This window comes from Hordeum vulgare, chromosome 4H (genome assembly GCF_904849725.1).
Source record: "Hordeum vulgare subsp. vulgare chromosome 4H, MorexV3_pseudomolecules_assembly, whole genome shotgun sequence".
In the NCBI taxonomy this organism is placed as follows: domain Eukaryota; kingdom Viridiplantae; phylum Streptophyta; class Magnoliopsida; order Poales; family Poaceae; genus Hordeum; species Hordeum vulgare.
In genome coordinates, this window is record NC_058521.1 from 52,279,011 (window position 1) to 52,306,910 (window position 27,900).

General features: G+C 42.9%; 2 pseudogenes; one reads left to right on the forward strand and one right to left on the reverse strand.

Moving 5' to 3' along the window:
- The first annotated feature begins 4,280 nt into the window (after positions 1–4,280).
- Positions 4,281–6,070, forward strand: LOC123451174 (annotated as a pseudogene).
- A 436-nt stretch (positions 6,071–6,506) lies between these two features.
- LOC123451502 lies at positions 6,507–6,649 on the reverse strand (annotated as a pseudogene).
- Positions 6,650–27,900: the final 21,251 nt, after the last annotated feature.

Sequence of the window (27,900 nt, forward strand, 5' to 3'; positions counted from 1 at the left end):
AGGTGGAGATGGTGCTGGTGATGTTGATGATGGTGATGATGATCTCGATGATGCCCGTGACGATGGTAATGACGATGAGGATGATCTCCCCTTCCGGGAGGACTTCTCCCCGGTGGAATCTGCCCGCCGGAAAGGTCTTTTCTTCTTTGTAGGTTTCCCCGCGGAGCGGCGGTGGAACTGCGAAAACTCTTCTATCCCCATAATTTTCAGGTTACGAGGGTCATATAAGCCAAAGGAGAGCACTGGAGGCGGGACCCACCACCCCGGCGGCCTAGGGGTGACCCGCGCCAGGAGGTCGCTTGGGTGACCTATGGCCCCCCTTCGGCCCTTCTTCGGCCTGTCTTCGGGATCTGTTCGGAAACTCCTTTCCTCAAATTTTCAGCACAGTTGGAGATGTTCCGATATGGTAACTCTTCGTGCTATTTTCTCCGTTGAATCCCGCGTCTGCTGTTTCGGCACCGAAAAGTTATACACTATGTAAAATAAGCCAAAACACTATAAGTACATCATCATAATGTGAAATATATCAATGAATAGAGACAAATTATGATACAAAATCGTGATACATTTTGGACGTATCAGCTGACCGTCTCGATCGCGCGTGTCCTATGGGACGCGTAGTTGACTCCGGGGAGCCGGCTGGTCGGAGCAGCCGATCGTGGGTGGAAATCGGAGCAATCGGCCCGGGCGGGAAGGCATCCTGTCCGACTCACCGGCTTTGGGGTACCCCGGGGTCATCCCCCCCGATAATAACCAAGGCTGAAAATCCTAGTACTCATACTTAAAAGGATGTGTGCATCCCTAGTTGGTGGAGAGACCAGGGAAATGAAATTCTCCCCCTCAATTTAACAGAGGAAGTCTCCCCTCGCCTCGCCTCCCCGAGGGTGACGGGGGAGAAATCCTAGTCGCCACCCGCCACCACCACCTCCATCCTCTCCTTCCAAATCCCGAGCGCCACTAGTTAAGGAGACAATGCACGGTGGAGGATTGGATAGGTTGCATGTCCTCTTCCTTTGGGTGCTTCTCCTGGCGGCATGGCGTCACTCAGCGGCGCGCGGCGTTTGTGGCAGCTTCGGGAGAGGGGGGTGTCCGATCTAGGATGCAAGGATTTCGGAGTGACGGCCCCGTACACGGCGGTGATGGTGTCCCCTCCATCTGGGATGATGGGTATGGAGGCGATTTCTTGTGGTGGCACCCAGGAGCATTGAACCACGTGATCCCGAGCGTAGGTTCGTCACACGAGGTCTCCGTGGTGATGATCTGGCGCGGAGGTGCATTGATTTGGGGGATCTTTTAGAACGCCTAGGTTGTGGACTCAATGTTTCTTTTCGGTTTCTGCCAAAAGATTGTAACACTGGTTCCCGTGTCCCTTTGGGCCGTGGCCTGGCACTAGCTGGAGCGGTGAGGCGGAGGTGAGTGCCGCATCCGTGCAGGCGGTGCAACGGTTGCCTTTTCCTCCGATATTCTGACCGGTAGCATTGGGGGCATGCATGTTTGACTTCAACAATGGGTGCAGACCTAGGGTTCTTCTAGCACCAAGACCGTGTCAGGAGGGAGTGACGTGAAGCTTTCTTATCTGTTGACATTATGAGACATGTGAGTATTTCGAGTCCCAAGATGAAGACAGTAGCGGAGAAGCTCATGGTGGCTATGGTGTGAAGCATAATAATGGCGGATCAAGTCTTCGAGGCGATGTGGACTTTCTTGGTGTTTCTTGACTTGTTGCGACAACATCGATAAGTGGGGACGCCAACAAAGGAGAAATATATAGTCTTATCTTTTAGGGTGAAAACTCAAGGTTTGACCTTAATTGTTTGCAGCTTGTAGTAGCCTTGTTGAAGCATTGTTTTTGAGAGCGTAAATTTTCTTGAAGGTAAAAACCTAATATTTATGATCGAACACCAACGGTGCTTGTGCGCTATTTCTTTTTTGAAGGTTTTCCTTGTGGAGAATTTAGATTTTACGTGTTGTCTTGGTGTCGGTTTGTACTGTTGTTAGAAGGAATTAACCACTATGGTGGGATCTATTTTTCTTCTTTTTCTTTTTATTTTTTGACTATGTGCATCCGTATCCATAATGTTTTTATGACATTACGTTGTTGCATAAGTTGAATGTAAGTGATATCTTTGTCATATTAATATATTACATTTATCATAAAAAGGTATGATCTAAGATGAACAGTGCATATGAGCTAAACATGACATCATGCATGGCTCCTACCCGGGGTCTATCATTAGAATCGCCAACAGTGTACAAGTACCCGTGCCTTGATTGATGAGAAATACAAAGATATTTTGACACAACGAAGATTATCGTAGAAACCTCAACGACCGAATAATGCAGGTTCATGCACGCACGCATGGGTAACATCGAAAATGGAACACCAATTTTTTCGTTCTTGACATTGTTTGTTTGGAGGTAAGCTGGCCCTTTGGCCCCATCGCATTAACACGCGTTAGCCTTTACTAGCCGACTAAACCAATGAAGAGCTCACAGCAATCACTAACCGGGGCCTGCTCCTGATACGGCGTGTGGCCATTGGCCCCAGCACCTATCCAGCGCTGGCGCTGGCGCTGGCACTGGCAGTGGCTTCGCCATGCCGCCGGAGTGGTGTCCCGTACGTGCCCTCGTTACTGCTATTTTTTTTAAATTATTCTAGTGGCAGATTTCGGAATCATGGAAATCTTGAAGTCAAGTTTCAGGATACTCCATGGGGCATGATGTCATGTTTAGCTCATAGGCCGCATCTTTCATCATAGCATACTCTATTCTCTCCCTAATAATAAAGCAAATTGGGTTTCTGGTCGTCCATCGTGGCATTTTTACGAAAACATCCCTGTCGTTTCGGGTAATGAACCCGCAGTCCTGTTTTAAGTGGATACTTTGAGAAAACGTTTTGTTCTTACACAAAACCCCTGTAGTTTTGCCTACTCAACCCGCGATCCTTTTTCACCTGAATCTGGATAGGGTCAACGCGGCGGCTCGAGCGGCTGGGGCGATGCGGCACAAGGCGAGGGAGGCGATGGTGGGCGAGCGGTCCGGGTCGACGTCCACCAAGATGTCCTTGCCGTAGGTGAGGCGGTGGAGGAGCGAGTCGTGGCGGCCGGCTAGGTGCCGCTCCTGCACGCTGTCATCGACGCCGGGGAAGAAGGGGCGTTGGCAGGCCGGGAAGAAGCAGGGCTCGTACCGGCAGCTCCGCTCGTGCTCCTCCACGGCGTGCAGCGGCAGGGTTTTCACCTGAATCTGGATAGGGTCAACGCGGCGGCTCGAGCGGCTGGGGCGATGCGGCACAAGGTGAGGGAGGCGGTCGTGGGCGCGGATCAGGGCGAGGCGGTCCGGGTCGACGTCCACCAAGATGTCCTTGCCGTAGGTGAGGCGGTGGAGGAGCCAGTCGTGGCGGCCAGCTAGGTGCCGCTCCTGCACGCTGTCATCGACGCCGGGGAAGAAGGGGCGTTGGCAGGCCGGGAAGAAGCAGGGCTCGTACCGGCAGCTCCACTCATGCTCCTCCACGACGTGTCGCGGCAGGGATGCAGCGCAGCCGTGCTGGCGGTTGCGGCACGCGAAGAGGACCGACCCGACCATCTTCGCGACGGCGCGGCTGCGGGTGTAGTCCTTGGAGCCGAAGAAGGGGCGTTGGCAGGCCGAGAAGAAGCAGGGCTCGTACCGGCAGCTCCGCTCGTGCCCATGGAAAATTATCTTTTCCGTACCAATCGTGTTACGGACATTTCTCGATCTAGGCAGATACAGTTGATGCACTGTTTGTTTATTTGAAGAGGGAGTTCTCTTTTTACTCTTTGCATGATCAGATATCAGCCCGCTCGTCCAGAAGATCGATGATGACCAACGACGAGGGTTTGCTGGACGACGCTTGCAAGAGGCCGGATTCTTCTACTGTATGTGGTAAGCACTCGTTCAACCTCGTGGTGGCAAGTAATTTGGGTTTCTAAGCAGACTATATAAGCTGGAAAACGCTTGCCTGTACTCATTTCGTCATTCGTCGTGTTGTTTCAACTGCAAATGGAAATAAGTTGCATCAGCAGTTTACAGATAAATAGTCGTGCTGCTGATCTTTCCCCTTCTGTTTTGTAAATAAAAATAAAAATGTTCTGTATGCTCTACAACTCATCAGTCGAGTGCTAATTAACAGTGTGTTGTTGTCAGCCTAACTGTAGTAAATGATGCATGTGCATTATTAACACAAAGGTCATAGGATTTCCGAGTCACTAATGACGGAAGTCAGGCACGTCACATGCAAGTTCTTTTAGCTCCCTCGCGAGGGTAAACTCAAGATCAAAATGACACCTCAGAGTGGATATAGGTATGATATCTGAATGGAAAATTTAACTTTTCTTTTAGCTTATAGTTTAGTCCTTGGAAAACCACTACGTATGCAAATGAACTTTCTTATGGTCTATCGTCAGAGGGTACCAGAGAGTGAGAGAAAATGTTACCAAGGGTAAACCTGATATGCATGAAGCAATTGATGTGAGTTCACGTGTCCCTGAATTTCTTCTCATGCTTATTTAAATTGTTCTGTTTTTTTAGCAAAACTTTAGAATAAAAATTGCAGTGCTACACGCCTATCAAACCGGGCAGATATGGTGATCTTTCTAAACCAATGAAAGGATATATAATTTGCGGTATGTTTTCAACTTTCCTTCTCTACTTTTCTTTAGGGATACCTTCTCTGTTCTTTGTTCTGAAGGTATATCTTATAGCGCCATTATCACATTTTTGAGAGAATGGTTCATGTAACATTATTATACACCTCTCGATATTAAATGATGTTTAACATGTGACAATTTACAGGATGCTCCTTTAGTACTTCATATGCTTTAAAGAATTGAATAGTTTATCTTCCATGCAGGCCAGATTAGCCATAAAATTTTGACGCGCTGCTGGAAAACTATATAAGCCTTCTACAAGGTCCACTTCTCTGAATCATTTTGCTTATTGTTTTATGCTCGTCAACCGTATATAACAACGTTTATCATGCCATTTTTTCGTTTTAGATCTTTCAAGGAAGATCATGAGAGGCATAGCCTTCGCATTGGGTGGGCTGTTGGATGCTTTCGAAGGCGATGTGGCGGGAGATGCTTTCTGGGTTCTCAGGTTAATTGGCTATCCAGTCTCAGATGACATCCCACAAGAGGAACACACTGATATTGGGTGGTAAGCACACATGCACCATAAAAAAAAGTTATCTTGTGGCATGTTGATACATCTCACTTTATTTTTCTGCTCTATTCCAGTGGAGCTCATACAGATTATGGTGAGTACAGATCTCTTGGTTTTACATCATTATCTTGTTTTTAAAAAAAAGTCAATATCAGTATAATATGCTTGCTTCTTAAGAAAACCATATATAGTATTCTTAGGAAAATTATACGAAAAACCCTGGAAATTGTTTTTTCCCTCATTCTGTTAAACTGCAAGCCTTCTAACATTGGTGAATCAGGATGATGATATTTGTGCTCTTGAAGTACATGTTCCTTCACTAGCACTTGTATCTTGTAGTATTATCAATTTATGTTATGCCCTCTGCTTCCTCTATCATGAAGCAGGGGAGGAGTTGGCCTGCTGAAACTCTCTGGTAATTTGGTATCAGGTCAGAAACCAGTCTGGTGAGTGGATATATGCCAAGCCGGTCCCAGGAACCTTCGTTTGTAACATTGGAGACATGCTGAAGGTTTCTTTCTTTGCAACTATCTATTTTGGCAGCCTTATTCATTCTTATTTTAGCGACTTTATTAATTATGAATCATCTTATTTGGTTTCAGGTTTGGTCGAATGGGATATACCAGCCCACGCTGCACAGAGTCGTCAACAACTCCCCTCGCTACCGTGTATCTGTCGCCTTCTTCTATGAGGTATATGCAGATGAACTTTGATTGAGTTGCTTATACTTAATTTTCCCTTTTTCTGAAACAAACGGCACGTATGTGCAGTCGAACTTCGACGCCGCAGTGGAGCCGGTGGAGTTCTGCTGGGAGAAAACGGGCGGCGTTGCCAAGTACGAGAAAGTGGGGAGCACCTGGTGCAGAAAGTCCTCACCAACTTCGTCATGTAAGATCCATCAATAAAACCCTTGGAAAAATCAGCCTCCTTTCTGGTCGGACAAACTAACTGTCCCGGCGTATTGTGACCAGGCAAGGCAGCACATAAAAAAGGTGAACATTTGTGCCAGTCAGATGCGAAGAATTTAGACAGACAATTTCATTTTTCTTTGTTGGGGACGAGGCAGATGGGCTTTGGTCATCCTGCTGCATACAAACCACCACATTCAACATGAACAAGGTACATTAATGCAAGTAAATTAAGTCATGCATCTTCCTGTGTTTGTTATGGGATGTTGATGTTTCTTTTCCCGGACTTCCATCTTCGTCAGTGCTCTCTAAATCTAACAACAGCTAAAGTAACACATAAGTTGTGTTCTTGGCAAACAAATGCTTCACCTGATAGATCTACAAGGTATGCTTCTTATAAGAAATTTCAAATTGTTTTGGTTGGGGTGCGCCTGCCTGGGCTGTAGTGCAACGCCCAAGCGACACCTAAGGGACCCAATGGCAAGCCATTGTGATGATCCCTCCCCCACAAAAAATAAATTTAGTATCATTGTGGACACATGGTCCACATATCAGATATCTATCCCTACTAATAAAGCACCTATTGCTTGTGTGGTACGTCATTAAAATTGCCTCCAAAATTCTCTAATATTACCCACCAATGCCACTATATCTCTCCCTAATAATAAAGTAAATTCGGTTTCTGGTCGTCCGTCTTGAAAATTACCCCTAAAGTTTGCATAAATTACCCACCATGCCACCGGTAAGTAATAGAAAATGTTTCACAAAGCGAAAAATCTTGAACTGGGCCGGCCCATGTAAAAACCTCCTATATTACGCTCTGCACGCTGGGAGCATATCCAACACACCGTATGGGCCGACCCATGCACAGGCGCCTGCTTTTAGTTCCGTTTATTTATTTATTTTCAGTTCTGCTTTATTTTTTTATTTTAAATAATTTAGAACTTTAAATAATCTTTAAAATTTTAATAAACTGAAAATTATAAATCAACATATTTAAAAAATTAAATGTTTGTGACTTCAAAAACTGCTCGGAGTTTTGTAAAAAATGCTCGCATATACAATAAAATGTTTGCAATTTTATAAAAATGTTTGTACAATAAGAATAGTCCATGATCTCAAATACAATTCCATGTATTAAAAACTATTAAATGCATTTAACAAAATGCTTTCTAATTCAAAATATGTCCTAAAATTTTAAAAATAGCTAATGCCTGTTTTGATAATTTCTTTTTTTATTTAAAATTTTCCGTTCCATTTTTGTTTAGTTATAATTTAAATAATCTAGAATTACAAAAACTTTTGCATATTGAAAAATAAGAATTTGGATTAAAATGCTGACGAATATTTAGTTTGAATTAAAAATAGGATTCAAAAAAAGCGCCGGATATTTATATTTTTTTTGCAAATTCTAAAACAATGTCCATGAATTTAATAAATATATTACTAATTTATAAAAATGTTTGTTTATTCAGAAAAACTTCATGCATTTCAAAAAGTGTTTGTGAATTTAAAATAAAATCCTCCAACATCAAAAATTATGTTCGTCTTTTCTTGAATTGGTGGCCAAATCAAAAGAAAATATTTAAACCTGTTCGAAATATAAAAATATTCACGATTTTTAGTAAATGTTTGTAAATTGTAAAAAATGTTCTCGATTTTAAAATCGTTCCCATATTTGTAAAATTGTTCACGAAAGATCTAATGTATGTAGTTAAACATTAATGCTTCTAAGTCTTTGTGACAATATACCTGTGTGAATTTTGAAGAATTAACTGTTGGATGGATCAGATTATTATTGTATGTTTTCTAGAAAAAATCTTGAAATTCAGAATAAATCTTTGAGTTACCAAGATTTTTGACAACCATGATATATATTTTTTGAAAATGTAAAGATTGCTTCAACTTGTGAATAAATTTAAAAGAAGAAACATTTTTTGCGTTTGTGCACAAAATTTCTAAATCAAGCGATGATATATGAACATAATGTGGTCACCATCATTGGAGATAATGTTTTTTTCTTCCGTGGCAACGCACGGGTCATTTTGCTATACTAACAAAACAATTAGTGATTCTGTCGTCCATCATTAATATTACCCCCAAAGTTGACATAAATTACCCACCGTGCCATCCATAAGTAAGGAAAACGCTTTGATTTTTTTTTCCCCAAAAAGTCGCGGCGTAGTCCTTTATTTTATGGAGATGTTACAATAGCATCACCAATGGACTATCGCTGTAGTGGCTGAGGCCTAGCACTCCTAGCCAGGCGACTAGGGTTCGATCCCCACATCTTGCACATTGTTTTCGTTTTCTCACACAACGCCTTCCCCTATGTGTGTGTCTTCATGAGCGGGGTCGGCCCATCTGTTGATCTACATTCCGTTGTCTTTTTCTCATTTTTTTTCTTTTTTTTTCTTATTCTGTTCTCTTCCTTCTTTATATTATTTTGGGGTTTTCAAATTTCAAATATGATGAGTTTTAAAGAAACATTCGAGAAATTATAAAATGCATGAGACTTTGATTTTTTAAGGAAATTATAGAAGTTTCATGGATTCAAAATATATTGGTGTATTTGTAAACTGTTTGCAAATTACAAAACAAAATCACAATTTGAAAAATAAATAGTCGGGAAAGAAAATCATGTTCTTGATTTTGAAAAAAATGATCATTTGTTCAGAACATATTCGGGAATCTGCAAAAAGTCTCCATCAAATTTTACAAAATGTTCACAAAAAGTAAAAAAACACAAATTTTAAAATTTGTTCCCCCATTTTAAAAAAGTTAAACGATTCAAAACATGTTTGTTGAGTCAAAAAATGCTCATGAATTCAAAAAAAATCCATGCATTTCACAAAATGTTCATACACAAAACAAAAAGGCAAAAAATGTTCGTACGGAAAATACATTTCAGAATATGTGCACAAAAAATATTCGGGAATATGCAAAAAGTGTCCATCAAATTTTTGAAAATGTTCACAAAAAAGTAAAGAAACACAAATTTTAAAATTTGTTCTCCAATTTAAAAAAAACTTAAGCGATCCATAACATGTTTGTTGAGTCAAAAATGCTCATGAATTCAAAAACTTTTCTTGCATTTCAGAAAATGTTCGTACACAAAATAAATGTTTTCAATGTTAGAGTAAGCTAATTGAGTTTTCCTTTTTCTCTCTTTACTAGCACAAATGCCTGACGTCGATAGTCACGCCAATTGATTAGTCACTTTTTGATTTGTATCACTACCACTAGCTTCATATGCGTACATAGATGTATGATATGGATGTAAAAATTAATTTTTGGATTAGTATCATTCTTAATTCTCTAGAGCAAGTAGGACAATGCTTTGTCAATGTGAACAAATTGTACTACCCTCCCGAGTGGTTTCCTGATAAATCTCAGTTTGTTCGTAATGAACCTATGCTTTTTTTTGTAGTAATATGTTTTGAAGATCTATAGATGGAAATGTGTATATCATTAGGTGATTTGTTAACAATTTAAATTTTGGTTGCAAATAATTATGTTTCATCTTCTTTTCATTTGCTGTACTCCAAATTTGAAGGTTGATATTATATAAATTGTACCAAATTAATAAATATTGGTTGTGAGGAAAAATTTAGTATGTAACAATCACGAACATTAGGAAGCAGTTCAAGGAAGGCGGCCCTCACGGTCTAGCTCAACAAGATTAGTTTTTAAAGTTATAAATGTTCTCTTATGCCGGTGTGGTTAAATGGCATTGTGGTGGGTGAGTTTATCGCCTCAAGATTGACCATGTTCACACATGTGCGACAAGGTGAACGACCTAATGGTAGAAAGAAGGATAACTATGAGACGGATGGGTTATCGTATTTAAGTGGATGAGGCAGATTGTGTATGCGGTGATGGATTTTGATGTTATTATTTTTCGTCTGATGCAACGCACGGGCATTTGTACTAGTTACTGAAAAAATCAGTACAACTCGCAACGAGCACATCCACTCAGACTCGGAGTATAGAATACTTGGACTCCGAAAAGTGCAAATGGAGCATGGGCTCCATGGAGGACTTTGGGAAAAAATCCACACCATAAAAAATGATTTTTTATGCATATATAACATGTTTATGAAAAATTCCATACCAATATACTTTCACACGTGACGTACACATAAAAAATAAATACATAAATGAAGATGGATCCTTTTTTTTTTTGCTGTTGTTGGGTCGGATGTTTTTTTGTGTGCAGCTTGCAAACAATTATATTTTTTAAATAAAATTTTACATTCCACTGAGAATATGTATAAGTTTTCACGGATTTTATTTTTTATTTTTTCTGAAACTTAAAGAAATCATTTTTGAATCATTTCAAATAAAGTCTTTCAATGTATCCGTCCATCAACGAACCGAGCATGTTAGGCCGCAGCACATGCTCGATGTCAACCCAAATCTCATATGGAATTAGACAACTGGACGACAGGAGACTCTGCACCGAGTAGTATACATAGCATTTTGTTGTTTCGGGGCACCACCCTCAAAGTAGATACTCCTTTGCGAGTATATAATATTTCTCTCTCACTAAGTCCCTGTTAATACAGAATCTTCAGGTGTGCACGATTGGGAAGCTTCCTAGATTGAAACAGTTGCTAAATGGTTCGGTTTCTTTGTGATATCATCATGTTCTGTAATGTACGAGCCAGCTCGTAATTTACTGTTTTACCACTTTGTACGTTTTCATATCACAAGGGACTAAGGCCCAGTTCTTTTCGCTCGATTATAGCATTTTTATGTTTGAAAAAACAAAAGCTTAAAAAAAACTCGATTTTATTGTTTAAAATCATCTGAGAATCGTTAGAATTAGTAGTGCAATCGAAAATCGCCTACAAACCTTGCTTCTCACGATTCTGGGCCGTCCCGCAAAAAAAAGGTTTAGTTTAAGATATTTCCCCTATTTAAAACGCAAATTACAAGAGAAATGCCACTCGTGGCTAGCCGCACCCACGAAAACGAGTCGTGCGACTAGTTCCTCTCGGTCCCCCCTCCTCGCTCACCCTCGCGGTAGGGTTCCAGGGTCGGTGCAGCCGGCGCCGCCGCACCGCTCGAGAGCCCGCCCCGGCCACTCCTCCGCCCAGCCCGACGCCAACCCTCCGCCCCGCTCCCCCGCTCCGCCCGCTCGCCTCCAGGCCCAAAGCCGCTGCTCAGCCCTGTCCGCTCGCCTCCTCTCCCGCAGCAACTGCTCCGCCCGTCGTCGTCGAATCCCGACGCAGTCGCTCTCCGCCCGGCTCCCAACCCGCCTCCGCCTCCGCCCCACGCTGCCGGATGCCGCCACGCTAGAGTTTGCTCAGGCGAGCTCTCCTCTCCTCTTTGTCTTCTCTATTCGCAGTTTAACATCTAATTTCTGTTCAGGGGTGTTACACACATTTCAGCATACAACTTGTCCCATAATCTTAGACCATAATCTCGGAAAAGAACTCGACGGTTGATTCTGCCTAATTCCGGGGGAAGCTGATTCTCGGAGAAGTTTCACAAAAGCTGATTCTGAAGAATCAAAAGCTAAAAAGAACCGGGCCTAAGCGCATGTGCAATGCCGACCCATAAATTTGCTATGGTATTCATGCGCGGATAGGGAAGGATCAGTTCACAAATCGGACCATGCAATGCTGCTTGCATACATTTCACCAACTCTTTAAACTAAAAGGACGAAATTCGTGAAAACAGAGCGGATTTCATTCAATTTCTGGCATAATTTAAATTAAAGTGTCAATATTTCGACGTTTAACTAAAAAACCTAGAAAAAAACCTATACCCTATAACGGTCGACCACCTCATATGTGTGGCTGCCATGCCATGCCGCGACGTTGACGCCCGTGTCATCGTTGTCGTCATTGTGGTCCCTCCAACGGTGGAACGACGTCAGAGCACCATGACTGCCTTGTCCGATGGCTGCCTGCCGCTCACGGAGTAGCCGCTCCGCCTCCTTTTGCGCGGTGTAGAGGGCTGCCTTGGCCATTGTCGTCGTCGACGACGGAGCCCTGGTGGTGGCCTTGTCGCGGCCGGCATTGGCATAGTAGACGCTAAGTCTGAAAGAGGAGGAAGGGCCCGGGGACGATGAAGGGAAAGGGGAGGAGTGGGTGCTCGTGGATGGGGAGTGCGGCTCTGTGCTTCCCTAGTGCGCGACTTAAATAGTTGCGGTCAGCCCACCAAAAGGGGTGGTCAGTCCGCTTTAATGAGGCGCAACGGCTCTAGTTTGTTGCTAGTGACGCGACGTCCGCATTGATGGGGCGATGCCCCGAGAGTCGCATTTGTCAGTGCCTCCCTCCCTTCTTGTCAAATCGCGGGCATCATTGTCGGCCACTGCATTCTCTGGATCGGCATTAATGCACCGGGAAAAGCGGCGCAAGTGATTGATGGAAAGAGAGGGAGATGCGAGTGATTTTTTGTAGGCCAGGGTGGTAAGAAGCGAGCGTGGCAGTAGTCCGTACACGCGTAAAACCTGTCACATTTGTCTCCGGTTTATGGACCAATCCAGGACCTTATTGGCATTGGATGTCAAAACACGTTCGGACCGCATGATTCAGACATATGCGGGCGATTTGCGGGTCAACTTCGGATCTTAAAATAAGACACTCGATATTTTTACCAACTTGGATGTAATGTTGTTATTTGAGCAACTATGGTTATATACTGGGTTATACTTTGATCATTCTTTTAATTAATAAAATACATGTTATATGTAGCAAAAATAATATCATCAAAAACTATATTCAAATACGAATCAAGCAATATATTCTTTATGACATTCACTCACATTTTGTTAGTTAAATATTTGATCAAATTTTGATCCAACAATATTATGGGGACTAGTAAACCAACACACACGTAGTAATTATGAGCCTTACATAGGGCATCTCCAACACTAGCCCACAAATTTGCTCCGTCATCCATCCACACAAATGAGTGGTGCCAAAGGCCGCCATCCAATGTTGCCCGCGTACAATTCAACAATTGTTCAAAATAAATGGACGAAATTCATACAAACACGATAAAATTTCATAAAAACCGGAAGAGATTCATGCAAACATGGTGAATTTCATATAAATCAAAGATAAATCATTACATTTCGGACATAGTTCAACTAAAACCGGAGCTCGTCCGACTCTGGAGGTATAATTTCGGACTTACTTCAAGTAATCTCCTCAACTAAAGGATCGCTAGAACTCGTTCCCCATGTTCGGCCATGAGCCTCGAGAACTGAAGCTTGACCTTCTCTAGTTCTGCCTCAGGGCTCTCCAGCTCCGCCTCTGGAGCCCTGAGAAGTGAAGCTATGTGCCTTCATGTCGCTGCCAAGCGGCTAATCGGTTGACGATGTTCAGGCCATCAAGCTTAGCTTGAATGGGAGGGAAGGAGCGATGGCCTTTTTGGGACCCGAGCGGTGGCATCCTATCATGCACTACTCTTTCTCGCTGCTGGCGTCTCTAGTTGACGTGTCAGCTTTGTATCATGGCGGAGTGACACAGCCGGCGCGGATCTCGTGATGTCCTCCTCCTCACCGCTCTCGTCCCACACCTCATCAGTTGCCTCGTCGAACTCCTTGTAGGCGGCTTGTAACTCCGCTTGGCGTTGGCGGTACTGTTGGGAAACATAGTAGAAAACAAAAAAATGCCCTGCCATCAGCAAGGAACACTATGAAAATACAATAACAGTTAGGATCAGATCGTTACCAACTCCGAGTTGCAGCAAAAGAAGACAAGTCGGTGTAGATCGTACTTGGAGTCCCTCGAACCGAATGATCCCTCTTACGTAAGACCAAAAGCCCGACCTCTCCACAAATTGCAAGAAGACGGTCTTCACGATCCGATAGCGCTTCGTCGTGTAGAGCCAATCGTCGTAAGAGAATTAGAGGGAGAATACTACAACCACACCGGGCTTCTAATTATGAAGCTTGGGGTATCTAGATCACTTAGGATTAACTAGAACTAGAACTGGAGGAGGTTCCAAAAATTTGTATATCAAAGGGACAAAGTCCTCAAGTATATATAAGTTGGAGGGAGGGGAGAGGGGGCACCACAAGGGAAAGGGAACCCTCCACTTTGGCCGCCGAGGGAGGGGGCAATCCCCTCCAATTTGGCATCCGCCTTCCTTCTACAAGGAGGACGGGGGTGATGACCCACAAGTATAGGGGATCAATCGTAGTCCTTTCGATAAGTAAGAGTGTCGAACCCAACGAGGAGCAGAAGGCTCTGATAAACGGTTTTCAGCAAGGTAATAACTGCAAGCACTGAAAGTAGCGGTAACAAGTGATGGTGTAGTGAGGTGAAACGTAGCAGGTGAAAAGTAACAAGTAACAAGTAATAGCAACGGTGCAGCAAAGTGGCCCAATCCCTTTTGTAGCAAGGGACAAGCCTGAACAAAGTCTTATAAGAGGAAAAATGCTCCCGAGGACACACGGGAATTTCTGTCATGCTAGTTTCATCATGTTCATATGATTCGCGTTCGTTACTTTCATAGTTGGTATGTGGGTGGACCGGCGCTTGGGTACTGCCCTTACTTGGACAAGCATCCCACTTATGATTAACCCCTCTCGCAAGCATCGACAACTACGAAAGAAGAATTAAGAGAACGTCTAACCATAGCATTAAACTAGTGGATCCAAATCAGCCCCTTACGAAGCTATGCATAGACTCGGGTTTAAGCTTCTGTCACTCTAGCAACCCATCATCTACTTACTACTCCCCAATGCCTTCCTCTAGGCCCAAATATGGTGAAGTATTATGTAGTCGACGTTCACATAACACCACTAGAGGAAAAGACAACATACAACATATCAAAATATCAAACGAATACCAAATTCACATGACTATTAATAGCAAGACTTATCCCATGTCCTCAAGAACAAAAGTAACTAGTCACAAAGTATAATCATAATCATGATCAGAGGTGTAATGAGTAGCATCAAGGATCTGAACATAAACTCTTCCACCAAGTAATCCAACTAGCATCAGCTACAAAGATTAATCAACACTACTAGCAACCTTACAAGTACCAATCGGAGTCGCGAGACGGAGATTGGTTACAAGAGATAAACTAGGGTTTGGAGATGAGATGGTGCTGATGAAGATGTTGATGGTGACGAGTCCCCTCCGATGAGAGGAGTGTTGGTGATGACGATGGCGACGATTTCCCCCTCCGAGAGGGAAGTTTCCCCGGCAGGATCGTCCTGCCGGAGCTCTAGATTGGTTCTGCTCAAGTTCCGCCTCGTGGCGGGGGAGAATCCACGAAAAAGCGCCGCCCTGATTTTTTTTCTGGACGAAACCCTTCATATAGCAGAAGAGGGGGGCCAATGGGCCACGAGGGTGCCCACAAGCCCTGTTGCCGCGGCCAGGGGGGCAGGCTGCGGCCACCAGGCTTGTGGGCCCCTGGGAGCTCCCCTCTGGCACTTCTTTCGCCCAGTATTTTTTATATATTCCAAAAAAATTCCATGTTGATTTTCAGGGCATTTGGAGTTGTGCAGAATAGAGGACTCAGACTTGCTCCTTTTCCAGTCCAAAATTCCAGCTGTCGGTATTCTCCCTCTTCAAATAAACCTTGCAAAATAAGAGAGAAAAGGCATAAGTATGGCACCACAAAGTATAATAACAGTCCATAAAGCGATAAATATCAACATGAAATCATGATGCAAAATGGACGTATCAACTCCCCCAAGCTTAGACCTCGCTTGTCCTCAAGCGAAAACCAAGATCCATAAACATGTCCACATGTTTAGGGATAAAGGTGTCGACAAAACAAAATACGGACATGAGGGCATCATGATCACACATAGAACAACAATACATCATAAATATTCTTATGGGAAAGTAACAATTCCTTCACAAAGCAAAGTATGAATCAAAAATCTTACCGAGAAGTAGCCAACAACAGTCCATAGTCATTGAAGCAATTGCAATTTATCATAACATCAGAAAGAGCCAAGTAAGAGCTTGTAAAGCAAATCCACATACTCAATCATCTCTTTTGTTTTCCACAATTGTTACAAATCATGTGGTACTCATGGTATCAAAGTTTCAGTTGGACACAGAGAAAGATAGGGGCTTATAATTTTGCCTCCCAACCATTTACCTCAAGGGTAAAATCAACAATAATAAATCCTGAATACTTAGCTCCAAGTTGGCATATGAATATAGATCTTTCCCAAGCATATGACGGTAGCCAAGACAAAGGCAAAAGAGGGAATTGGTGAAGATCACCATGACTCTTTCAAGGGCAAAAAGTAAAGGTACAAGATAGGCCCTTCGCGGAGGGAAGCAGAGGTTGTCATGCGCTTTTGAGGTTTGGATGTGTGTCCTCTTAATGCAGAGGAACGTCACTTTATATTGCCCCCTGTGATAAAGAACTTTATTATGCAGTCTGTCACTTTTATGTCTTCCTCATCACAGGTTCATATAAAGCTTATTTTCCACACACTAATAGATCATACATATTAGAGAGCAATTTTTATTGGTTGCACCGATGACAACTTACTTGAAGGATCTTATTCAATCCATAGGTAGGTATGGTGGACACTCATGGCAAGACTGGTTTGAAGGTTTATGGATGCACAAGTAGTATCTCTACTTGGTGCGAGAGTTTTGGCTAATATGAGGTGGAAGCAATCATCACATGCTAATGGATCTCTAAACATATAACATTGTTTGGAACCAAGCAAACACAATTCATTATGTTGTCTTCCTTGTCCAACATCTAATTCTAAGCATGTAATAGTTTGGTGAGTGCTCACAATTATAGAAAGTGTCTAAGATGATATATTTATATGTGAACCTCTCTTTCCTTATTACTTCTTATTAATTGCAACAATGACTGGGGTCTATGTTGGTCTATTCTCAACAAGTTTCAATCATCATACTTGTTATATGTGAAGCTATCACTTTCCATAAGATCATCTCATGATCTTTTATGCTATCATTCTTTTCATACTTTTGATCACGGCACAAAACAAAGCCCTTAACTAAGATACTCTTTATTATATAGCTCGCAAGCTCGAATACATTGGGGGAGACACAAGGAAAAAGACTCAAACTAAACACTAAATACTTATCCCACTAAGAGAAGAAAGTAAAAACTGAAAAACAAAGAACTAAAACAAAGTTAAAAGCAAAAGATATAAAGGTGATACGATACCAGGGCAACTCCCCCAAGCTTGGCAAAAGCCAAGGGGATTGCCCATACCAATGCTCAGTTGTCTTCCTTTGGTGGTGGTGGAGGAGTTGCAACATGAGTCTGATCCTCCGTTTTCCAAGGCATAGGTGCTCCATCATGGCAGGATGAACGAGTCGCTGGAATCTCAAATCTGCAGCCAACCGTATTGATTTAAATCTATACTCATACTCACAGTTTTTGTTCTGTAGGTCATAGATCTGGCCCTGGAGTTGATCAACCCTGTCATAGAGCCTGGAGAGGTGCTTCCCAATGTCATTGGCATCCATCTTGTGCTTGTTGGTGAGCTCCGTGATCATCATGTGGTTGGCGTTGAGTCCACGCTCCACCATCCCTTGGCACTTGAAGACTTGTTGCTCCATTGCTTCGAGACTCGTCTCCACGCTTCCGGTCTTCTTAGGCCCCTCAACATCACGGATGTGAAACATCCCCTCACTCATCTTGATAGATTGAGGGTGCTGCAACACTTCCGTGAGATAAGGATTGATAACCTTCTCAAAGACCTTGTCCTTCGGAGCTTTTGGGGACGTCATAGCAGTCTAGATCTGCAGCAGAAACAGGCTCGAAACGAAAATAGAAGAAAACTGCGTGATACGAAGATCAAAACCCTCGGGCGTATATATAATGATTTTTTCTGGACCAGAAGGAGTCTTCCGTAAGAAAACGGAGTCCAGGAGGCACACGAGGTGCCCACAAGCCCTGTTGTCGCGGCCAAGGGGGAGGCCGCGGCGACCAAGCTTGTGGCCGCCTTGTGCGCTCTCCGGACTGCTTTTTATTTTTCTAATTTTCCATAAATTCCAAAATGGAGAAAATTTCCTACTCGAAAAGTTTTGGAGTCCAATTACTTACCGAAACACATACCTCTTCGTTTTCACAGTCTGAAACAGGCTGATAAACATCCCTTATGTACTCCTCTGGAGTTATGATATTGATGATATTGGTCTCAACATTTATGGGAGTACCATAGATATAATGCTTGATTCTTTGCCCGTTTACCACTCTCAGAAAATTACGTTCTGTGTTATTAATTTTGATGGCACTAGAATGATATACTTCCTCGACAACGTAGGGACCTTCCCATTTAGAGAGAAGCTTGCCTGCGAAGAATCTTAAGCGAGAATTGTATAGCCGGACATAATCACCTACATTGAACTCACGTTTTTGTATTCTTTTATCGTGCCATCTCTTAACCTTTTCGTTGAACAACTTGGCATTCTCATATGCCTGGGCCCTCCATTCATCTAATGAGCTGATATCAAACAACTGCTTCTCACCGGCAAGTTTGAAATCGAAGTTGAGATCTTCGATTGCACAATAAGCTTTGTGTTCTAGCTCAAGAGGTAAATGACAGGCCTTACCGTAAACCATTTTATACGGCGACATGCCCATGGGATTCTTATAAGCAGTCCTATAAGCCCATAGTGCATCGTCAAGTTTGCTAGACCAATTCTTTCGAGATCTATTGACAGTCTTTTGTAAGATCAATTTGATCTCCCTATTACTCAACTCCACTTGACCACTAGACTGAGGATGATAAGGAGATGCAACTCTATGGTTGACATCATACTTAGCGAGCATCTTGCGGAAAACACCATGAATGAAGTGTGAACCGCCATCAGTCATCAGATATCTAGGGACTCCAAATCTTGGGAAGATGACTTCTTTAAGCATCTTAATAGAGGTGTGGTGATCAACATTTCTAGTGGGGATAGCTTCTACCCACTTAGTGATGTAATCCACAGCAACTAAGATGTGAGTGTACCCACTGGAACTCGGGAAGGGTCCCATATAATCAAAGCCCCAAACATCAAATGGTTCAATGACAAGTGAATAGTTCATATGCATTTCCTCACGCTTACTGATGTTTCCTATTCTTTGGCATTCGTCACAAGACAAGACAAACTTACATACATCTTTGAAGAGAGTGGGCTAATAGAAACCTGATTGCAATACCTTATGAGCAGTTCTATCTCCAGCATGGTGTCCTCCATAGGCTTCGGAATGACACTTCTGCAGGATCTGTCCCTATTCATGTTCAGGCACACAACATCTAATAACACCATCTACTCCTTCCTTATAAAGGTGAGGATCATCCCAAAAGTAGTGTCTCAAATCAAAGAAGAATTTCTTCTTTTGCTGGTAGGTGAAACTAGGTGGTATGTATTTGGCTACGATATAGTTTGCGTAATCAGCATACCACGGTGCACTATGTGAAGTGCGGATGACATCAATTGCTCATCAGGAAAGCTGTCATCAATAGGTCGTGGGTCATCAAGGACATTCTCTAGCCTGGACAAGTTATCTGCTACATGGTTATCAGCACCCTTTCGGTCAACAACGTGCAGATCAAATTCCTGTAGCAGGAGAACCCATCTGATTAGCCTAGGCTTAGCGTCCTTCTTCTCCATAAGGTACTTAATAGCAGCATGATCAGAGTGAATAGTGACTTTGGAGTCAACTATATAAGATCTGAACTTTTCACATGCAAACACGAGTACTAAAAATTCCTTCTACGTAGTGGCATAGTTTCTTTGGGCATTGTCTAGAGTTTTACTAGCGTAGTGAATAACATTCAACTTCTTGTCAACTCTTTGTCCTTGAACAACACCAACAGCATAATCACTAGTGTCGCACATGATTTCAAAGGGCAAGTTCCAATCAGGTGGTTGAACAATAGGTGCGGTTATCAAGGCCTTCTTAAGTATTTCGAAAGCTTCCTCACAATCCTCTTCAAAAATGAAAGGAACATCCTTCTGCAAGAGGTTGGTAAGAGGCCTAGAAATCTTAGAGAAGTCTTTAATGAACCTTCTATAGAAACCAACATGACCTAGGAAACTTCGTATACCTCTGATATCTGTGGGGCAAGGCATTTTCGCAATTGCATCAACCTTAGCCTTATCAACTTCAATGCCTTTCTCAGAGATTTTTTGTCCTAAGACGATGCCTTCATTAACCATGAAGTGGCACTTCTCCCAGTTCAAGACGAGGTTGGTATCTTTGCATCTCTGTAAGACTCAATCAAGGTTGCTGAGGCAATCGTCAAAGGAAGAACCGTAAACGGAGAAATCATCCATGAAAACCTCAACAATCTTTTCACAAAAGTCAGAGAATATAGCCATCATACATCTTTGAAAGGTGGCAGGTGCATTACATAAGCCAGAATGCATACGTCTATAAGCAAAGGTACCGAAAGGGCAGGTGAAAGTGGTTTTCTCCTGATCAGATTGTGCAACAGGTATTTGCGAGAAACTTGAATAACCGTCTAGAAAGCAGAAGTGTGTGTGTTTAGATAGCCTTTCTAGCATTTGGTCGATAAACGGCAAAGCATAATGGTCCTTCCTGGTTGCCTTGTTCAGTTTCCGGAAGTCTATCACCATCCAATAGCCAGTAATAATCCTCTGTGGGATTAGTTCATTCTTATCATTAGGAACGACGGTGATACCTCCCTTCTAGGGTACGCAATGCACTGGACTTACCCAATCTCTATGAGCAACAGGATAAATGATTCCTGCTTCCAGAAGCTTTAATATTTCTTTTCTCACGACCTCTTTCATCCTAGGATTTAATCTCCGTTGATGATCAACAACTGGCTTAGAATCAGGATCGGTTTTAATCTTGTGCTGACATAGAGTGGGACTAATACCCTTAAGATCATCAAGAGTATATCCAATAGCAGCACGGTGCTTCCTCAAAGTTTTTAATAACTTCTTCTTTTCGTGATTCGAGAGGTGAGCACTAATAATAACATGATATATCTCCTTCTCATCAAGATAGGCATACTTAAGAGTATCTGGTAACTGTTTTAGCTCGAACACAGGATCACCCTTTGGTGGGGCAGGATCCCCAAGAAATTCAACAGGCAGATTATTCTTAAGAATAGGATATTGTTCTAAAACAATTTTATCTATCTCATCTCTTTCATCCATATGCATATCATTTTCATGCTCAAGCAGATATTGCTCTAAAGGATCCGTAGGAGGCACGACAATAGAGGCAAGAGCAATGATTTCATCCCTACCAGACGACTCTTTTTCATGGGGTTGTCTTCCATACTTGGAGAAGTTATATTCATGAGACACACCCTCGAAACTAACTGTGGCAGACTGTTTAACGCAATCAATATGAGCATTGACAGTGTTGAGAAAGGGTCTACCAAATATGATGGGACAAAAGCTATCTTGTGCAGTAGCAAGGACGAGGAAATCAGTAGGATACTTCGTCTTACCACACAGGACTTCTATGTCTCCCACAATTCCCAGAGGGCAGATAGTGTCTCTATTAGCTAGCGTAATAATGACATCAATGGGTTCTAACTCAGCACGTGCAATCTCATCTTTGATTTCATCATATAGGGACTGGGGTATTGCACTAACACTAGCACCCATATCACATAAACCATGATAACAGTGATCTCCTATCTTGACAGAAACAACGGACAGGCCAACTACAGGTCCGTATTTGTCTTCCGCGTGACGTTTAGCAATTCTAGCGGAGTCCTCACAGAATTTGATAACATGCCCGTCTATGTCTTCGGCTAAGAGATCTTTGATAATAGCAACACTAGGTTCAACTCTAATTTCCTCAGGGGGTGCAAGTGGTCTAATGTAACCCCTACGTATCACAGTTGGAGCTTTAGAATAATCCTTTTTCCTAGCAGGGTAAGGTGGTTTCTCAGTGTAGGCACAAGGAACAATAGGATCATTATAGGCAATGACTTTCTCTTCAACTAGATTGGGTTTAACTATGTTGACTTCTACAGGAGGATGATACTTAAACCACTTCTCTTTGGGAAGATCAATATGAGCAGCAAAAGATTCACACAGAGAAGCTACTATCTCAGAGTCAAGTCCATACTTAGCGCTAAAATCTCTAGAAGTGTTTGTTTCAACAAAAGATTTAACGCAATCAAACTGGAAATTCATACCTGAATCCCTACCTTCTTCAAGCTCCCAATCTTCAAAGTTATGTTTGATTCTTTCCAATAAATTCCACTTGTGGTCAATATCCTTCTTCATAAAAGAACCGGTACAAGAAGTGTCAAGCATGGTACGATCTTCATGAGAAAGCCGAGCATAAAAGTTTTGAGTGATAATTTCTCTCGAGAGCTCATGATTGGGGCATGAATATAGCATTGATTTAAGCCTCCCCCAAGCTTGAGCTGTGCTTTCCCTGCCACGAGGCCAAAAGTTATAAATATAATTCCGATCACGATGTACTAAATGCATAGGATAAAACTTTTGATGAAATTCCAATTTCAACCGATTGTAGTCCCATGATCCGATATCATCACATAGCCTATACCATGTCAACGCCTTATCCTTCAAAGATAAAGGAAAGACTTTATTATTTACCTCATCCTCGGGCAAACCTGCAAGCTTAAATAAACCACAAACTTCATCTACATAGATTAGATGCAAGTCTGGATGTGATGATCCATCTCCTGTAAAAGGATTAGCCAACAGTTTCTCAAGCATACCCGAAGGAATTTCATAAAAGATATTTTCAGTAGGTACCTTAGGTTGAGGAGAAACTCCTCGTGCTTCCGTTCATGGTGAAGATACCCCGAACAAATTCCTCAAAGGAACAGTTTCCATAGTGACAAGTGACAATAAATTTCAGCACAATATATAAATGTTTCCTTACCAAATTCCACTTACCAAAGGCGCTTCACTCCCCGGCAACGGCGCCAGAAAAGAGTTTTGATGACCCAGAAGTATAGGGGATCAATCATAGTCCTTTCGATAAGTAAGAGTGTTGAACCCAACGAGGAGCAGAAGGCTCTGATAAACGGTTTTCAGCAAGGTAATAACTGCAAGCACTGAAAGTAGCGGTAACAAGTGACGGTGTAGTGAGGTGAAACGTACCAGGTGAAAAGTAACAAGTAACAAGTAATAGCAACGGTGCAGCAAAGTGGCCCAATCCCTTTTGTATCAAGGGACAAGCCTGAACAAAGTCTTATAAGAGGAAAAACGCTCCCGAGGACACACACGAATTTCTCTCATGCTAGTTTCATCATGTTCATATGATTCGCGTTCGTTACTTTGATAGTTTGATATGTGGGTGGACCGGCGCTTGGGTACTGCCCTTACTTGGACAAGCATCCCACTTATGATTAACCCCTCTCGCAAGCATCTGCAACTACGAAAGAAGAATTAAGACAACGTCTAACCATAGCATTAAACTAGTGGATCGAAATCAGCCCCTTACGAAGCAACGCATAGACGGAGGTTTAAGCTTCTGTCACTCTAGCAACCCATCATCTACTTACTACTCCCCAGTGCCTTGCTCTAGGCCCAAATATGGTGAAGTGTTATGTAGTCAACGTTCACATAACACCACTAGAGGAAAATACAACATACAACATATCAAAATACTGAACGAATACTAAATTCACATGACTATTAATAGCAAGACTTATCCCATGTCCTTAGGAACAAAAGTAACTACTCACAAAGCATAATCATAATCATGATCAGAGGTGTAATGAGTAGCATCAAGGATCTGAACATAAACTCTTCCACCAAGTAATCCAACTAGCATCAACTACAAAGAGTAATCAACACTACTAGCAACCTTACAAGTACCAATCGGAGTCGCGAGATGGAGATTGGTTACAAGAGATGAACTAGGGTTTGGAGATGAGATGGTGCTGATGAAGATGTTGATGGTGACGACTCCCCTCCGATGAGAGGAGTGTTGGTGATGACGATGGCGACGATTTCCCCCTTCGGGAGGGAAGTTTCCCCGGCAGGATCGTCCTGCCAGAGCTCTAGATTGGTTGTGCTCAAGTTCCGCCTCGTGGCGACGGAGAATCCACGAAAAAGCTCCGCCCTGATTTTTTTCTGAACGAAACCCTTCATATAGCAGAAGAGGGGGGCCAGTGGGCCACCAGGGTGCCCACAAGCCCTGTTGCCACGGCTAGGGGGGCAGGCCGCGACCACCAGGCTTGTGGGCCCCTGGCAGCTCCCCTCTGGCACTTCTTTCGCCCAGTATTTTTTATATATTCTCAAAAAATTCCACGTTGATTTTCAAGGCATTTGGAGTTGCGCAGAATAGAGGACTCAGACTTGCTCCTTTTCCAGTCCAGAATTCCAGCTGCCGGTATTCTCCCTCTTCAAATAAACCTTGCAAAATAAGAGAGAAAATGCATGAGTATGGTACCACAAAGTATAATAACAGTCCATAAAGCAATAAATATCAAGATGAAAGCATGATGCAAAATGGACGTATCAGGGGGCGCCTCCGCCTATTGGGCCAATGTGGCCCAATTTTGTTTTCACCACTTAGACTTTTAAGACCTGTCGATATTTAATTAAATATTAAAACCTCCTAATCATTATTGGAGCCTTTTATTATTAATTTAACATCTTCGTAAATATTTGTCACCTATATATTATTTATCGGTAATACACAGTATTGCCCGATAAACTCTGAAATTCTTCCGGTGACCCCGAAAAGCTTCCCGTTCCTCTCGAAACTATTTTGAATATTAACGAAACAATTTCACAAATATTTCCTTGTCACTCCCTTCCTACTAACATTTATAAAATCATGATTACCTTAAGCTTGTGACCCTACAGGTTCGATAAAACGTAGACATGAACTAACCCCCTTTGTTCAGTGACCGATAACGGAACAGTGGTCATCCATATCGATCCCTATGAGTACATGAATGCCATTCAAGTGAACCTTTGTTTATCATGTGCTATTTACCTTAGGTTTGTGATACTTCACAAAAACCTAGGTGAGACATAGCGGTATCTTCTTGAGTCGTACACATTCCCACTATACCGTTCTCCTCGTTACCAATTTTGTTCTTCTTTCTCGATCAAGTGTTCCAGCATCCCTATGACATAGTAACCTGTGTCTGGCCACATGATGATGGATGTGGCTACACCGAGAGGTGCCTAAGAATATCTCTCCATCATTGGAGGAGGAAATTCCACTCTTGAGCTATCTAGTCCCTTGTCAAACTTTCCGATGAGCCCGCAAGTTGTCGTTATGATCATCCTGTTATAGATGATGTTTGAGTAACCCCAAAGTCCATCGTGCATTAAGAAGAAACTATGATGCTCTTATGGTCTAAGGAACATAAGCATATGCCAACTTTCCGAGTTATAACAGTTGGCTTGTGACGATATGATCACATATCATAACAAACAAGTTTTGGGTCGATTTAATATGACCTTCTTCTAACATCATATTCTCAAAGGTGTTTTAGGACTATCATTACACTTATCGATATCCTAATATCCATAAAATATGATCACCAACAACACTTGAGGTAGTCTTAGAGGCAAGACTAGCAATACTATTTTACCTTTTGTCATTCCACACGTGCACGTAAGTTTTCCACTGAATCTCACATTCGAGGATCATAGGAGTTATAACATGGAGGAAACATGGACATATAATAATAAAATGCCGTTGCCTCTAAGGCATATTTTCAGCAGGAATCGCCGGCCGTCGAGGTAGTTCTCATGGGCGGAGTGATACAACTCGAGTAACGGCTCCTTCTTGGGCATGTCAATGCCCGACAATACCGGCAAGATGATGGTGCCCACGGATGTGCCCAGAGTGAGCAACTTCTCCGCACGTCGTTGCTCCTCGAGGAGGCCGAGGTTGTAGGCCTGGTCGGCCTTCGCCTCTTGGAAGTTGGCCTCCTGCTCCTCCCGCAACATGTCCATGTAGTGTGCACTAGTCTCGCCGATGGTGAGGCCGACATGCATCGATGGGGAGGGTGGCGCTGGCTCGCCCTCAGTCGTGTCCTCCATTTGGACATCGGCTACCACCATTTGACTGTCGGTTTGCCAGCCCACAGCAATGAACACCATCTCCCTCTTCTGTTCGAACAAGAGACTGTCCTAGAGGGCTTTGGAGCGCGATGAAGCCATGTGGTGCATGGTGCAGTGAGGAAAAAGGAACCGGACAAGGATGAGTGCGGTTGTGGTGTGGGATGGAGTTTATGTAGCAGACGGATGGCAATGGGCATCGTCGGTGTGATTGATGGTTGGTGGCAGACGAACGAACAGGTGGCACCGGAGTAGGTTCCTAGGCAACCGCATATCATTATTTGAGGGTGACGAATTGATCGGTTGTAATTTGAACACAAAATAGTCACCTGCACGGGGAAGCGGTGCAGCTTGCGCTCTCTCGACCGGTGCCACTTCAATGCTGGCAGCAGTGACAGGTCACGTCCGCTCTGCCGGGCATGAATACGGGGCTGACTCTGTGGAGCGGCGTTGACTGTTTCGGGTGGGAAGCACGCACATGAGAGGGAGGGGGTTAATGATGGGCCAGGATAGTCACTCACGGGCGTGGTAGCTGTCTGGACACCCACCAAGTCTCCCTGTATCTAGTTTGCGAAAAAACGTACATTTGGACCGCCAATCGGACGGATATAGGATAATGTTGGATGACTTATGGGGCCCGGACCGCGTGCGGGACAGTTGCTGGTGGTCTGAGCGTCGGTGTTGAAGATGCCGTTAATATCTCACTAAACTACCTAAAGTCGTAAATGGCACTTTTCCCCCTTTTGTATGTCCTTTTTTGTCTCCCTACCTCGTGGGATCTCATGAATGACATACAGATATGTCAATCCTATAGTGTAGAAGCGCCATCTACCAAAATCACGTAAGGTCTCCGTAGGCAAGATCCTAGCCAAATTTAAAGTGGAATCTTAGCAGTGTCAATCGTGTGTCATTCTTTGTTGAGAAACACAGTATGAACATAGACGTTCACATACACTAACGCGTTGCTCTGCTAATTTTGAGTAACAGAAATAAATCCAGGCCATGTATAGGCACAGTGCACAATAGTTTTCAATAGAAAAGTTAAAACCTCAACTACTACATGGTGCATGTATCATGTATGCACGGATGGTTGACGCGTTATCAGATACTAAATGATACCCCGACTGTTATGGCAAAAATCAGTTTTTTTTTTTTGTGTGTGTGTGTTCAGAAAATGACTTGTACTTTCTTCGTAAATTAATATGAAAGCATTTAAAACATTATTTTAGTACTCTAAACATTCTTATATTAATTTAGAGAGGAAGTATTACTCACGTAGCCAAGCTACAACCAGACTTACAAAGTTCGACAATACCATTTGGACCATAAGTGCAGTGACGGAGCTTGAGACAAAAACATGAAGCAACAATGAGCTTGAGAGGGAGACAAACATACTTATTTTTAACTGATTTTAATTAAAAAAATAAGCCTAATACAAAAATATATAGACTTGATCTTTTTAGCTGTCGGCCCATGGCCCAGATTGACCCTCATCAAGCTCCGCCACTGCATAAGGGCATCCACAATGTAGGTTTTAGCCGCCTCTATCGCTGCCTCTATGCTCTTTGGCGCTGGCACTATAGACTAGGTGCTCTGCTTCTAAGCTAAAATTCATTAGCGCCGTCGCTATGCTTGGAGGCAGCCTCCAGCTATCAAAAAATACAAACGGACCTCCATGCCAGTGTATGGCTGTAAAAAATGCTCCCTGACAAGTGCGTGGAAAGATTATGATATTTGGCATTGTTTATTTCATATGAAACCCGTCTTTAAAGGCAAGGACGGATGCTACACGTACACCACACTGAGAGATTTTTATGCATGCTTGGAGGTTGGGGTGTAGG